Below are 14,897 nucleotides of genomic sequence, written 5' to 3'. Positions count from 1 at the left end.
CTGAGGAATGGAACTTGCCCTTTGTTAGGACACGTTTACATTTGTAAGGTAAATCTCTATCTGTGAAATTTGCCTCCCTCTCTGTACCAGGAAGAAGAAAGGAGATGACCTTCTCTCTAAAAACTCTTAATCAATACCAAAGGCAAGGACTTAAAATCTGCATTTTATTGTGCTAGTCTGGTAACCTCCTGTAACTAACTTCCCTCCCCGTCCCAACGCTGGCATTTCTTAAGGATTAAGCATCTTTCCTTAGGCTAGGAACTAATTGCCGAGCTCACCTGTGACCGCCCAGCTCCAGACATAGACTTGCCTCCTGCTACGCCCAGCGAGATAGCAGACCATTACCTGCTGTGTCCATCAAGCACTGTGCCGACAGGGCAATCTTGTGACTATTGTAGGAGGGGCGTTTCAGTCACATGTGAAACACCCCGTTTGGAGGTATATAACCACTGTGTGTACCCCACTTCTTCGGTGCCCTTTCTTCCTTCGGGAAGAAAGGCCCCGGGCCATGGTTCCTCATAAAGCTTTGTTTAATTTTCTCTTGCTATTCTGTCTCATGTGAATTTAATTCGCTCTCCGGCCAGACGAACCCCCATTTGGGAAGAGGAAATGTCTTCCTCCCCTACACCTGCATGAAGACCGCCAGCCAACTTCAGAGAGGCCTCGTCTACCAGTCAGTTCACCCACGATGCCACACTGCCCAGAGGATCATGTGACTCCGGCGTCAGGCTCTGTGTAAGGCAATGGAGCTTCTAGTCCTGCCTACGAGACCTCTATACTCCTTTCTAAGAAACCCTTGGGGCCAGATGGATGTTTTTATAACCAACATGGGAAAAAACTTTTCCCCTCCAAAGCTCAATGGACATCAGAAGAGGTAATAAGGAATGATGAACCTATGGAAGAAAGTTAACATTTACCCGAGAGAATCACATTTATGTACACCCAAAAGATTACCCACATATCAACGCTGCCTTTAAATCTAGCAAAGATAATGTTAGAAATCGCATGAGGAGAAGAGGGGGAAATGTACCATTCTGAGTGACTGCAGCCAAGAACTTTGCTAAAGAGGGAAGGCAGTCCCGATGGACGGGCGGGCTTGAGGTTGTGTTTGCAGAGGTCTCACGTAAGACTGGGGACTCCTCATCTGATAAACGTGACTGGTGGAGCAGAGGAAGAAAAAAGCACCCCTTCCCCTCTAAATCCCCACTTACCGCTGCCTCTAACCCTGGTTGCTCTGAAAAATTACAAGAGACACGTGAGGGACATATACCAAACAGAAATACTAAGCAAAGTCCTGAAGGAAAACAGGCAGATCCTACTTAGCGTGAGGCACAGACAGTGCTTTCCTAAACACGAGGCAGGAGAGAAAGAACTGGTCATACAGAAACCTCATCAGCATGAACACTAGTAAATAAAAGAAATTGGAGTTGGAAATAACAGATGGTTAAAAGAAAAGCAGCTGCAAGGAGACTGCTATCAAACTCCCTCTTCTTTCAACTTTGTTGTTTCACAGTGAAGCTGCAATGAAGGTATGTAAACAGAATTCCACCCAGCTCGTGGCAGTGTAAATACTCAGCCACCTTCCCCAGGGCGCTCTGCCACGGAACCACAGAACTCCACGAGCCTGGTCATCCTCTGCTCTTGGAATCTCAATTTCCTAGGGGAAAAAACAGCTTCACTAGGGGAAGCAGGTTATTCCTAGGCCGAGAAGTAAGGACTATGGCTTTTTATTTCTAAACATACAAAAATAAACATCCCAAGAGATAGTGATAATCAAGGGTCTGCTCCTCTTAGGTAAGCATTTCAGCTACCTACTAAAGAGTCTACCAGCAAAGGCAAAAACAATGAGAGCTTTTCCTCAATCTTTTTTTAAATATTTTAATTTTTTTGCAAGGAAAGAGTCGACCTAAGCTAACATCTGTTGCCAATCTTCCCTTTTTTTTTTTTCTCCCCAAAGCCCCCAGGGCATGGTTGTATATCCTAGCTGTACGTTCTTCTAGCTCTTGTATGTGAACCACTGCCCCAGCATGGCTACTGACAGACGAGTGGTGTGGTTCCGCAACCAGGAACCAAACCCGAGGTGCAGAAGTGGTGAGAGTGCCAACCTCTAACCACTAGAGCAGCAGGGCTGGCCCTCTTTTTTTAATTCAATACGGGAATTTTATTTCTTTATTCTACACCTCCTTAGCCACGCGTATGGGATTATACAACGTTAGGACTGAAGAGAACTTTGGCACTCATTCAATCCTTTCTTACATTTCAACAGAAGAACTGAGGTCCAACGTGTCATACGGGCTGAATTAAGATGCTCTTCACTCGCATATTGCTTTATGACTGCAGTGAACTCTTCTGTGCGGGCCCTGACCGGGCCTCGACTTTAAACTCCTTGAGCAGCGAGGGACTATTTATTAACCAGAAATGTCTAGATTCAGGAGCAGGTGAGAGTCCTGATGTGTCTGATGCAATCCTGGTCATATGTAAGGAATAAAATGAAAGGAAATGGTGCTTGTCGTTATGCACAGAGGGGAAATTCCACAAAGTCTGATGATCCCAGTGGTCAGGAGAGCATTTTACAGGGCCTCGCCAATCTTTCTAGGATTCCACAGACACCGTGGGAATGTGCTCACCAGCCCTTTACTGGAACTGTTACGGAACAGCCCTGACGGCTCTGCCAGGTTACCCCTTGCTCACCCCATGCACCCAAAGAGTAGAAATCAATGCTAAGAGGGGCCAGGAGCCCTAAGACACGGAAACAGACAGACAGAGAGAGAGAGAGAATTCAAGAGTGAAATGTAAAATCCATCCTAGACTATATATTTTTTTTTTTTTTGAGAAAGATTAGCCCTGAGTTAACTGCTGTCAATCCTCCTGTTTCTGCTGAGGAAGACGCCTTGAGCTAACATCCGTGCCCATCTTCCTCTACTTTATATGTGGGACACCTACCACAGCACGGCTTGACAAGCAGTGCCATGTCCACACCCGGGATCCGAAACAGTGAACCCTGGGCCGCTGAAGTGGAATGTGCACACTTAACTGCTGCGCCACCAGCTGGCCCCCCAGACTGTATTCTTAAGATGTCAAGCTTAAAAGGTGACATGAGAAAGGAACTACCTCACTTAAAGGCAAGTAAGTTGCTTAGATTCTCCTATATGGGGATGGTGAAGGGACCTGGACACACCCACTTGCTCCCCACTGGATTCCAAGCTGAAATTGGGTGTGAGGCCACAGGGGGTGCTGGAGTGGGAGGGACAGATGCCAAATGACCGTCACATTCTCTTCCCAGATCACTTCTAAAACAAAGCAGGTACACATCTGTTACCAGTTGTTATCAATTGTTCCTGTGGGACCAAGGATCAGAACTGAGGCCCAGCTTTGTCACGGCTGCCTGCTGCTGAGACTTCTAGCAAGTCCTTCAACCTCTCTGTACCTCCATGACCTCAGAGAGAAAGAGAAGGGATCTGGAAGGATCTCTCTGAGGTCCCTTCCAACCCCTGAGTGTCTATGACTCCCCTTGGCCATGGTTGGAAAGAAGGTGCTAGCTAGTACAGGCTGAGCTTGCTAGCCTTAATGACTAAGCACAGTCAATCTAACATGGGCTCTGGACCAAGACCACCTGGGTCCGAATCCTCACCCTGCCACTTGCTAGCTGTGCGTGACCTGGGTCAGGTTCACAACCCCACAGTGTCTCAGTTTCCCTATGTATAACTGGGAATAACAATGGAATCAACCTCAGTGTTGTAGTGAGGAGTAAATGAAATACAAAAGCAGCATTTGCAATCACGTCAATTACAGAAGATTAACTTTTTCATCACCATCACTCCTATTTTCTTGCACACCCATTCTTGACATTTCTACACCAAGACATACCATCTCTATGCTGATCACCAATACAACCTACTCCCATACATGGACTGAGACATGAGAGAGATCCAAAACTATTACAGTGGAAGACTGCTCTGTGTAGGATACTTATAAAAAGCATCTTACCAGCATGACAGGACTTACAAGCCGTCTGCTCAGAACTACAACACTAAGGAGTGGAGCTTAGATAGGAGTGGGTGGGCGGCATACATTCCCTCAAGGGCCAGCCATGAAAATCACAGAGAGACACAAAAAAGTGAGGCTGTTATCATTCTAGAAATAACCTTAAAGTGCTGAGTTTTTTGTTTGGTTTTTTTTTAAGGAAAATCAATTGCAAACACCAGCAACTAACTCACAAGGAACCTAGTACTTGGATACACCTCACTCCTGAGTTCACGGGCCACAGAGTGGAGGAATACTCTTCAGCCAGCCTAGAGGATAGCCCCAGCTGAGGGCCAAGGTCCAGAAGCATTAACACAGGCATGACAGTGGGGCCGCCAGTTGCCAGGAAGAACCGCTCCTGCCAAACCCAGCCTCAAGAGCTTACCTCCTTGCCCGTGCAGATTTCTGAGGCCAGACAAAGGGCCCCGACAGGAGGGCTCCTCTTCTCTTTCCAGAAGGTCATGTGTTCAGGCAAGAGAGCTGTGAGATCGTGAAGAAATAAAGCAATTTCTCCAACCTCTCTCATGCACACATACAACCTTCCAGATGTGACAAAGTAGGGGAAGGATGCCTTTAATTGTAGCAATGAAAAAACAGATAAATAAATAAAAGAATGAGCAAACCCAGCCCAAGTCCCAACTCTTTCAGCTGAGAACGTGGTTACAGTCCTAAGGCTCCTGGGACCCACCTTGGCAGCCTTCCAAGCCCTATTAGTTTGCATTAACACAGTCAAAGAGAAGGTCAGAGAAATTAAAAGTGAGAAGGTAATTTTGAAGGAGGACATCTTTATCCCCAGTGCCAGCACAGTGCACGGCTCTTGGTGGCTGCTCGACACTCAAGGAGTACACACACCTGCAGCAGGCACAGAGGTCACGACTGTGCTCGAATTTTTGATGTTGACACAGCAGGCAAGATAGAAGAGGGACATGGCTTAGAACAGAAATTAAGAAGACTAGGTTGGGAGATCTTCACCCAATTTCCAACAGAAATGAAAAAGGATAGCCATCTTCTGGCCATCAAGGGTGAATCTCTACTTCAAAGCAGTTATGAACTTGAAAGGCAACCTAGTAAAACGTGCACTGACAAGCACCAAATTTATTTCTGACCCCAAACTCTCAACTGTCACCGATGTGGCACTCTGCCCCAAATATAAAATTATTTCCTCTCCTTTTTTAAAGCATCTGGATTCAGGAACACATCCACCTTCCTCCAGCCAAAACTACCTGTTAACTGTTCACCTGACACCGGGACCCCTTCCCCAAACTTGCACATGCACCATAACAAACCCCCAGGGACAACAAGGCTGCTGACAGCACATGCTCTCCTGACACCACTATAGTAACATCAACACAGAATGCCACCCCCAAATGCCACCCACCCTCTGAGAGCCAGGAGGCCAAGACACACAAGGAGGAGGGAATAAATGAGCCTCACTTATTTTACTTTAAGCCTCTTTCAGAAGGAGCAGAGCAACCACCTGCCTGGAAGACAAGAGAGCGTGTAAGGATGTGAACTCTCCAACCCAAGTCTTACTGATGACTGTTCTTTGCAGTTTTCTAGACGTCTCTGCAGGAGACACTGGTCAACTGCCTGTCTCCTGCCAAAATCAATCTGACAGTGACTCTGCAGTGACTTACATCCCAAGCCATGTGGAGCATTAGGAAAAGTCATGTCAAGCGTCCGAGTGACATCTAAAACAGATCCTGAGGAGTCACACTTCTCAGGGAAGGAGCTGAAGGCCTCCCCCTCGACTGGAGTCACAGGGGGACTCTGGCATTTGGATGCTTTTGGAGGCCAGCTGGGCAGAAGGCTGGCTGGTTATTTTTAAACAGAAAACTGAACGGGAAGGGAGAAAATCTGAATTCCTATGATCTCCAGAGGTCCCTTGCAGCTCCAAGATGCCACCAAAGAACAATGCATATGCACATACATATGCACATGCTCCCTGATAAAAACGTATCCGGATGTGTGAATATATATATACACAAGTACTGTATTCACACTTCCAAACACAAAGCACTTGAAATGCGCACTGCTGAGGAGATTCAAAAGCCCAAGAGCTGCTTTGCAGCAGCGGCTGGAACACAGATGCCACTGGCAGATGTGGGCAGAGCCCCCAGCCCTCCTGCCACTGCAGTCCGCCTTAAAACCCACTGGCAGCTGCTTGTGTGGAGGTGAACCCTGCAAAGCCCCAAAACAGGTCTGAAGACTCCTTTCTCCCAGGGACTCCAGTCACAAGTGTCCCAGACTGGAAAGGCAGGCTGGAACAAAGGAGGAGACGAAAGGAAAAGCGCAAATCTTTCGTCCAGGCACCCAGCTCTGCCCAAGTCAGGAATCAGGTAGAGCAGCTCCCTTCTTCTCTCCTCCCAGCCCCTAAAAGGTACAAGAAGGTCACACTCTTCCCCCTCCTCCATCACCTTGTTTGTCAGGGCCTCTCCACTTCAGGCATAAACATCAAGTTGGTAAATGGAGAAAACTAAAAAGGCCTCTAGAAAGGGGAGCTTTGCTCTAATCCTAACAGAGCCAAACAAATTTGAGAGTGCCTATCTCAGCCCCGAACAATAACACCAAAAAGAATTTGTAGGAAAGAAGGCGAGGTGAGTGGTGAAAAGCCACTAATCGAGACAGATGTTTGACAGTTTGTCCATCCTGAAAAACTGTTTTGTGACCTTGCTGAGTCAGAAACAAGGGAATTCTAATCCTGCCTCAAGACTCAGGATGCGGGTGACACAGCGGCTAATATACACTGAGGAGTTTCTCTGGGAGTAAAAACCAACCAAGTCGCTCAGGTCCTGACAATGAACCGGGGCAGGCAGCACCAGCGTCGCGCTCGCCTCTCTTTAGAATGAGACCCTGCCTCTCAACACTTGGATCTGAGCGTGTTTACAGGTGCACTGTTGCCATCCCACCCGAACCCCACAAAAACCTCAGCTTTCCCCTCCCCAACTTCGCAGCCCCATAAGTGCCCAACCTTCCCTAACTGGGCCGCCAAAGCTAGGTGCAGACAGTGCCCTCCGCCCTGGGCCGGGCCTGGCAGTCAGTGCCAGGGAGTACCGGGCCCTAGACCTCGACTCGGGCATCTCTGAAAATCATATGCATCGCCTGGTTCCCGCAGCCCCCCAGGCGCCGAGCGCCCTGTTGGCGCTCTAAACACGGGTGGACAATGCAAGCGCCACCTCTTTCCTCTTCCGCGCGGTAGCTACGAAACCGCGGCTTTGTGTGTGACAGCGAGCGTATGAGCGAACGTCCCCGGGCTCACACACCCCCTTCCACCCAGTCCGGGAATCGGGTCCGTGCGCGCGGCGAGCGCGCCGCGAGCGGGTCCACCTGGCAGGGCCGCACCGCCAGGCCTCTGGCCACGCGGCCTCGGACCTGGCCTCGGGGAGCCGGGGATGACATGCACGCCCCCGTTCCCAGCCGCAGGGGTGGCCGCCGAAAGCAGCGCCTGGAGCCGGGCAAAAGCGAGGCAGGGGCCACGGGCGCGAGAAGGCGACAGGCGCGCGCCCACCCCTCCGACCCCTCGCGCGCCCCGCTGCCGCCAACTTTGCGAGCCGCCGGCCTGGAGGGGGCCGGGAGGGGGCCCGGGAGGGGGCCCGGGAGGCTAGCGACTCGGCAGGAAGTTCCCAGGGCCGCACTGAGCATGCTCTCGGGGAGTGTGCGCGCGGGTGTGGGCTCTGCGCTCCTCGCAGCCTCTCCGGCCAGGCAGCCTTGGGGAGCACTGGCGAGACTGCGGCCCGGCGGCGGTCCCCAAGGGGTGGGGGGCACCCTTGGGCTTCCCTGGTCCTCCGGACCAGAGCGCCCGCCCACCGCATCCCTCCTGCCCTGGGGCCCGGGACCAGCCTCCCTTCTGCCGCTCCAGTGGCCGGTTGCTGAGCCCGCCCTGCGCGCCCAGGTCCCGGGGACCCCAGCCCGGCCCACCCCCGCAGCGTGACCCCACCAGGCTCTGCCGCGGTCCGAGCGCCCATCTGCCATCCTCGCCCGTTTGCCTCCAGCCCGCGCAACCAAAGCCTCCTCTGGACGGTCCCTTGAAAAGCCCACAAGCCCCCTCCCTACGGGCCCGGGGGGCCTGCAGTCTCCCTGGGGAGAGGCTGCCCCGGGCAGGTGGGCGACTCAAGGCGCGTCCCCGGCTGCACTCCTCGGTCCCGCAGAGCGGCGGCGGCCGGGGCACCCACGCAGTCAGCAGAGGGGCAGCAAGCGGAAGCCCCCGGCCGCGCCGCCCTCGGTGCCGGCTCTCCCCGCCCGCGCCCAGCTCCTCGCGCCCTCCGCGGTCCCCTCTGCGTGCATCTCCCTGCGGGGATGGCGAGCTTCGACGCGATCGTCCCGACCCAGTGGCTCTCACCTCCTTGTTGGGCAGCGGCAGCAGCAGCAACAGCAGCAGCCGGGACCGCCCGCCAGCCGCCGTCCCCGCGGGGCCCAGGGCAGCGGGGAAGGGGTCGCGGCGCCCTGAGCCTGAGGCGCGGCAACCTGGGCTCGAACGCGCCCGGGGCCGCCCGGGGCTGCCGCGGGAGCCGCAGGGCCGCCGCCGAGCGGGCCTCGGCAGGGACGGTCTGCAAACTCCCAGCCCTGGCGGGGCCGCGCGCGGCGCGTCCACACTCGGCCCGGACGCGGCAGAGAGGCTCTTTGGGGGTTCAGCCGATCGGCGGGGGAGGTCTGTCCTCAATTTCTTCCAACCCTCTCCTGCCCGACCTCTCCAACTTCACCCCGCTTCTGGGCTCGCGGCTCTCGAAGGAAGGGATCCCAGCCAGGGACGTTCGGCAAACTCCCCGCCCTCCCCGGCGGAGCGCTCCGCCAATTCGGAACGCCCCAGCTTCTCAGGGGCCGTGTGCAAACTCTCAACCCTGACGGAGAGGACTTCTACCGTACCTCTCAATTCCGCAGCCCAAAGGGAGAAAGGAGTAAGGGAGACAGTTTGATCGCGGCCATAAATAATATCCTAGCAAGGTCAGGGATAGTGTGCAAACGCTAATATGACAATGCATCCTCCAGGGAGGTGCAGTGCAGGCCTGTAAACACCAGGGGCCTTCCAGCTGTGAAGCCCAGTGAGGCGAGACTGAGCTCAACCATCTACGAGTGCAGACAGCTTTAATAAGTCCCCGGAGCCTCAGTTTCCTCCTTCGAGAATGGGGTGTGTAAAGCAGTATGAGCTTCTGCTACTTGGTTTTTGTGACCTTGGGCAACCCACTTAACCATCTGAATTCAGTTCCTTTATGAGCATAATAAATGCTGCTTCATGAGGTTATTTTGAAGATTAAATAAAATATATGTAAAGTATTTAGCAATGCTTGGCACATAGTAGGCGCTCAGTAAATGAATTCCATTTCTCTTGCTCATCCCCCCTCCCGCCCCCTGATTTTATGAACGCTCTGGACCGCTAGCTGAACATTGTGCTGTTGTAAATTCAAAAAGAAATAAAACACATCCCATGCCCTAAAGGCACCGCAGAGAACATTGACTGACATGACAAATTAAATCCAACCAGGGCCCTGGAGAGAGAACGCCGTACATTTACATGGCTAAGCATTATCGATCGTTGTTAAGCAGTAGAATCTGGAATGGAAGGAGAGTGGCCTGGTGGATTACTTAGGGGTGGAAATGACATGGTTCATAACCCTAGCAAGTCCTAGGCCCTGTAACCAATCACTGCGTCAGGTGACTGTAGGAGGGTTTATGTTCAGCTTTCCCTTGCCTTCCCTACAGGATTTTTCCACTCCTATTTCACTGTCCTCCCTGGGGTCTTCTTTCTTGAACTTAGATCACCCCCCTCTGCCGCCCCCTTTCCCCAGCAGAGGCATTTAAAAACTGAGGATCCTGGAATGTTTAGACCCTAGAAAGGAGTTAATACAACTCCCTAATTTTGTAGGTGAGCTCTCAGGGCCACACAGCTGGTTAGGGAGGTCTCCTGACTCCAGAATCTAGCAGAAGACACTCCGGGTCCTCTCTCGCATTGGGCAGGCTCTAGGCTCTAGATGCATTAGGTCAGTCCTACCTTTAACTTCAGGCTGGAGGAAATGGCTCTAACATGTCCTGACCAGGCGAGCCCCAAATTATCAGTCACTTGGATCTTCAGCTGTCAGAAACTGTGCAGGTGACCGACACTCAAGAACTACAATGAAATCTGCGTGGGCTGGAGGATTCCTCTTAATAAGACCTTCTGGTGAAATCGCAGGAATGTTGGGAGGCACATATTTCTCTCAGTCCCTTGGAAGAAAATAACGTTGCAAGCTCTCTCCGCGTTGGGAGGGAAATAGAAGAATGGTGACATCTGGTGGCCAGGACTTTCTGTGCTTTGGATGAGGGTACAGATTCTAATCCTAATAGATTCACTTTGAAGCCAAGTTACTAATTGTACCACCTGGTTTTCTAGAGGTTCCTGAAAGACATCAGTCATTTAAACTTTGTGGGCCCACTGCTATAGACAATATTACAGATGGTTATTGTTTTAGTTTTTTTTTTTAAAGTGTATGTGCGTATAGAGAAATAAAGTATAAAGGTGTAATATTCATACGTACACACATTATATGTATTTTATACAATACAAATCAATTTTTATTATATAGAGTCTGTTTATTTGTAGATATAATTGCAGTGCCTTTGAGGGAAATTAATACTATCTCAACTGTTTTTCTTACATAGTTAAGATTGTAACATAGGGGCCGGCCCTGTGGCCGAGTGGTCAAGTTCTCCCGCTCCACTGCAGGTGGCCCAGTGTTTCATCGGTTCGAATCCTGGGCAGGGACATGGCACCACTCATCAAGCCACGCTGAGGTGGTGTCCCACTTGCCACAACTAGAAGGACCCACAACTAAAATATACAACTATGTACCGGGGGCTTTGGGGAGCAAAAGGGAAAAAAAGTCTTTTAAAAAAAGAGATTATAACATAATAATAATTGCTAAAGGACACTCCTTGTAGACATAAGGATGCTTACTAGGACAGAGATGTATGTTTCATCATGTCCTCTCAAGAGACAACTCATTACAATTCTAAGAGAGGAAGAAAATGACACAGTGGGATTTCAACAGTGAAAGCACGCTTACCTGGTGAACAGTGATTCATTTTTAGCAGTTCCACCACTTGTGAAGAAGGGGTGTTAGATTAATAGAAGAAAGATGTTTGGGATTACTTCCCAACGATGCAGCAGTGTGTGCTGGTATTGCTAAGTCGGCTCCACTTCTTGCCTGTTTGTCCCATGTACCATACTTGAGATAATTGCTGAGTTATAAACTTAGAAAACACAACTCTGTCCACACAATCAAGTCCATTGTTTCTCAGCATCTTTTACTAAGCTCCAAGTGAGCTATATTCATCTTCATTACAACTTATAGAGCAGATTTGACTATACCCATTTTATAGAAGAAAAGCCCAAGACTTGGAAAAATTAAATAATATGCCCACCAATAGGTACTGTTGATTAGGGCCAGAGTCAGGATCGAATCCAAAGTTTTCCTCACTCCAGAGCCCAGAATCTTTCTACTACACTATGCTGTCTACTCCCAGGAAACCAAGAAGAAATGATCAGGGCAGAAACCACTCTGAAAAGGACACTAAAAACTAAAGGGGATATTTAAGCTACTATACCTAAACCACATTTCTTGACCTATTCAAATAGTATGAAAATAATAAGCAACAAAGTAACAAATGTGTTTGGAAACCCTGTAAACCTGGGACCCATGTGATTCACTCTTGAAATGGGTCTCTGTGAAATAAACAAATGAATTATTTTTTCCTGCCCAGGACCTGAACTATCTTTAATGACTTGGGAATTAACCACTATATAATCCTGGTGGAAAGTAAAGCCTCTTATGGAAATGGTGGTCAATCGAGTTTTAGGACAGCATTGCTAGCAGTGGTACCCAGTGACTGATGCCACTGTGTTAATAACGTAAGCTGAGATGTCCAGTATATAGTGGTAGAGGCAGCAGTGTCTTCACTTTACCAGTTCTATGATGTGATTTTAGGAGTTCTTGGTTAGATGCATATGCCTCTGAGCCTGACTCCACCTTTCCTTTAAATAAATTCCTTTTCTCCTTAGATCAGTCAAAGTAAGTCCTGTTGCTTGCAGTTAAGTAGCCTGACTGATACAGACATTAGAATCAAAAGGCACAAACCCTCAGGGAAACAGAACAAATCAGAGATGAGTTATCTAGTCTGATTAAGGCTGAGGGTTAAAAATCCAACTGGCTTAAAGAGTTTTGATGCAGGCAGCCTATGGCATACAGTGGTCAGTTTATTAAATTATCAACTGTACTCACCTAGAATAAAGTACCCCTTGAAATTAACCTATTGGGAGACCAAATAGCAGCTGAGGAATATAAGGACTGTGGGAATAAAATGTTTTGGTTTTTTTTTTATGGAGTTGGACAGCTTAAAGAAAGAGAGTAATGAGCTCTAGCTCCTAATTTTTCAGGTCAAAGTCCTAAATTCTCAGCTCAAAGTGCAAATATATACCAAGGATTTTCTGTGACTTCTGAGTCAGACAAACAACAATAGTAACAAAATTTCTTTTTTGTAGCAGCTGGAGGCCAAGATAGGTGAAAACTAAAAACAGTTTGATCTTGTGGGTTGCTGAATTGCAAAGTAACTTAAATTCACACTCTAAATACTCTCTTACTTGAAACCAAGAGCATTGATTACAACAGAGTAGGGCCCTGAGGATTGAATGGCAAGGCGTGGGAGAATTCAGATGACTGAATGACTCCACACTCCTCAAGTCCTTTACTGGCTTCCCTTGCCAAAGAAAGGCAATGATGAAGTTCCTGGCACACCTCAAGAGACCAATGGAAAAGACAAACTCTGAAGAAGATTTACCCATCACAGGAATTGCATGATTCTGCTAACTTGTAAAAGCAAAAATCTGGAGAATACATGTGGCAAGAGATTCTGAGAATTCTAGACCAAAAAAGAAAGAACATAGACTTAGATCAGGCTGCATCCATTGAGATGGAGACAGTTACCAAAATTCTAGACTCAGTGTGCTCACTTGAACAGTTAGGCGTAGTGGTAATCATCTGCTCAGTTGGCTGCTGAAATCTAGACTCATGGGGGCCAGGGGAAATAGTAATGCCAACTGGAACTCATGTAGCTCTTACTAGGTGCCAAGCACTGTTTAAAATACTTTTATATATTAAGTTATTTAATCCTAAGAATAAGTCTATATGATCTGTATTATTATCCTCACTTATAAAAGAGGCAACTGAGGCATTTAGAGGTTCAGCAATTTCCTACATGCAGCTTGTAAGTGGTAAAGCTGAGATTCAAATCAGATAGCCTGGTTCTAGAGTCTGGGCTTTTAAGGTCTATGCTGAAGTCCTTCTTATGAAGGTGAAGTGCCAGAAATACCTTGGTATTATGTAGAGGGAGGAATCCAATAATTTAGGGAAATGATCTAATAGATTTATCAAGTGTGACCTATTGATCCATTCCAATACCACGTTCCCCAAGCTGGCCCACAAGACACATATTTGCCTCAGCACTGACAAGTTCACAATGAGGGGAATGCCAGTATTGTTTTTTTTTTTTTTTTGAGGAAGATTAGCCCTGAGCTAACTACTGCCAGTCCTCCTCTTTTTTGCTGAGGAAGCCTGGCCTTGAGCTAACATCTGTGCCCATCTTCCTCTACTTTATATGTGGGACGCCTACCACAGCATGGCTTTTGCCAAGTCGGCGCCATGTCCGTACCTGTGAACCCTGGGCCCCTGAGAAGCAGAACATGCGAACTTAACTGCTGTGCCACCGGGCCGGCCCTGAATGCCAGCATTTTTGAAGAGCGTTCCAGTGGATTTTCTCTGGGGGCTGGGGCAGCGTGTGACCCAATTCTGGCCAATGAGATCTAAGGGGAAGTCTACTGAGGGATTCTGGGAAAGATGATTCATTTCCTTTAATAGAGATGTAGGAGGAGATAGGTTCTCACCTTGACCACCCCTGTACCTCCTGCCTCTGAATGAAGTCATGATGCCTGCAGCTACAGCAGCCATCATTCAAACATGAGGTATAAGCCTAAGCTTAAACGCCACTCTGATGACCAGCATACAAAGATGAAAAGAGCCTGGGTCCTTGAAGAACCATTCCCACAACTATGTACCTCCAGGCTTCTTGTTACATGACGGAAACAAATCTCTACTTGTCAAGGTATTATTTACCTTACCACTTTTCTAATACCTGCACACTAAAGCATTCCTAAAGGATAAAGATCCTTGAGGAAGGATCCAAAATAACATCACAGATATGTACTATATATCTTGCTTCCAACAACCAGAAGAAAGCCCAAGATCGCTTATATTCTTAGTCTGTATTTCTTGAAAACTTTAAAGAGCATCTAAATACATTTATATAATTTACAGCAATACATTTTAAAAATCCCCTTTCTCCTTCTATCTAGTTTGATCATGCCACACAGCCGCACTATAGCATCTTGCTCCATAGGTCTCCAGCTCTCTTTCTTTTGTCTTTTCTCCTTCTCCACTGTTTCTGTCTTTGTTATGTAGAATTCCTGGCTTCTAATCAGCAAAAATGAAGAGGGAGGGGGCCATACTTGTAACTGCAAAATTCTCTTTGGTGACTACCAACACTCCTACATTAATAATTGTTGTTCTATCACATATAATTTTTAACTTTAACTTACTAAGCTGTGTTTACCGTTGCTTATAATGGACATTCCTGTATTTCAGATCCTATTACTCACTGACTTTCATTTTTAAAGTAAAGATGCCTTCTTTTGGAAGATAAGTTGGTCCCATATGAGTCAAATCACATTTGAGAATGTCAAAGATTCACAAATGGCATACCTTAGAAATGATACCATGGGGCCGGCCCAGTAGTGCAGCGGTTAAGTGCGCACTTTCCGCTTCAGCAGCCTGGGGTTCGCTGGTTTAGAT

General features: G+C 48.4%; 1 protein-coding gene across 5 annotated transcripts in view; it reads right to left on the bottom strand.

Annotated features, from left to right (window-relative positions):
- MGAT5 (alpha-1,6-mannosylglycoprotein 6-beta-N-acetylglucosaminyltransferase) overlaps positions 1-8,818 on the bottom strand; it is a 330,917-nt gene extending 322,099 nt beyond the window's left edge. The window contains exon 1 of one of the 5 annotated variants that reach the window (XM_070240751.1): positions 8,363-8,818. The gene's annotated coding sequence lies outside the window, so the exon portion shown is untranslated. The remainder of the gene's footprint in view (positions 1-8,362) is intronic. The other 4 variants (XM_014732437.3, XM_070240750.1, XM_070240752.1 and 1 more) reach the window with 4 other exon arrangements.
- Positions 8,819-14,897: the final 6,079 nt, after the last annotated feature.

This window comes from Equus caballus, chromosome 18 (genome assembly GCF_041296265.1).
Source record: "Equus caballus isolate H_3958 breed thoroughbred chromosome 18, TB-T2T, whole genome shotgun sequence".
Lineage (NCBI taxonomy): Eukaryota > Metazoa > Chordata > Mammalia > Perissodactyla > Equidae > Equus > Equus caballus.
This window is presented reverse-complemented; position numbering and strand designations above follow the sequence as displayed.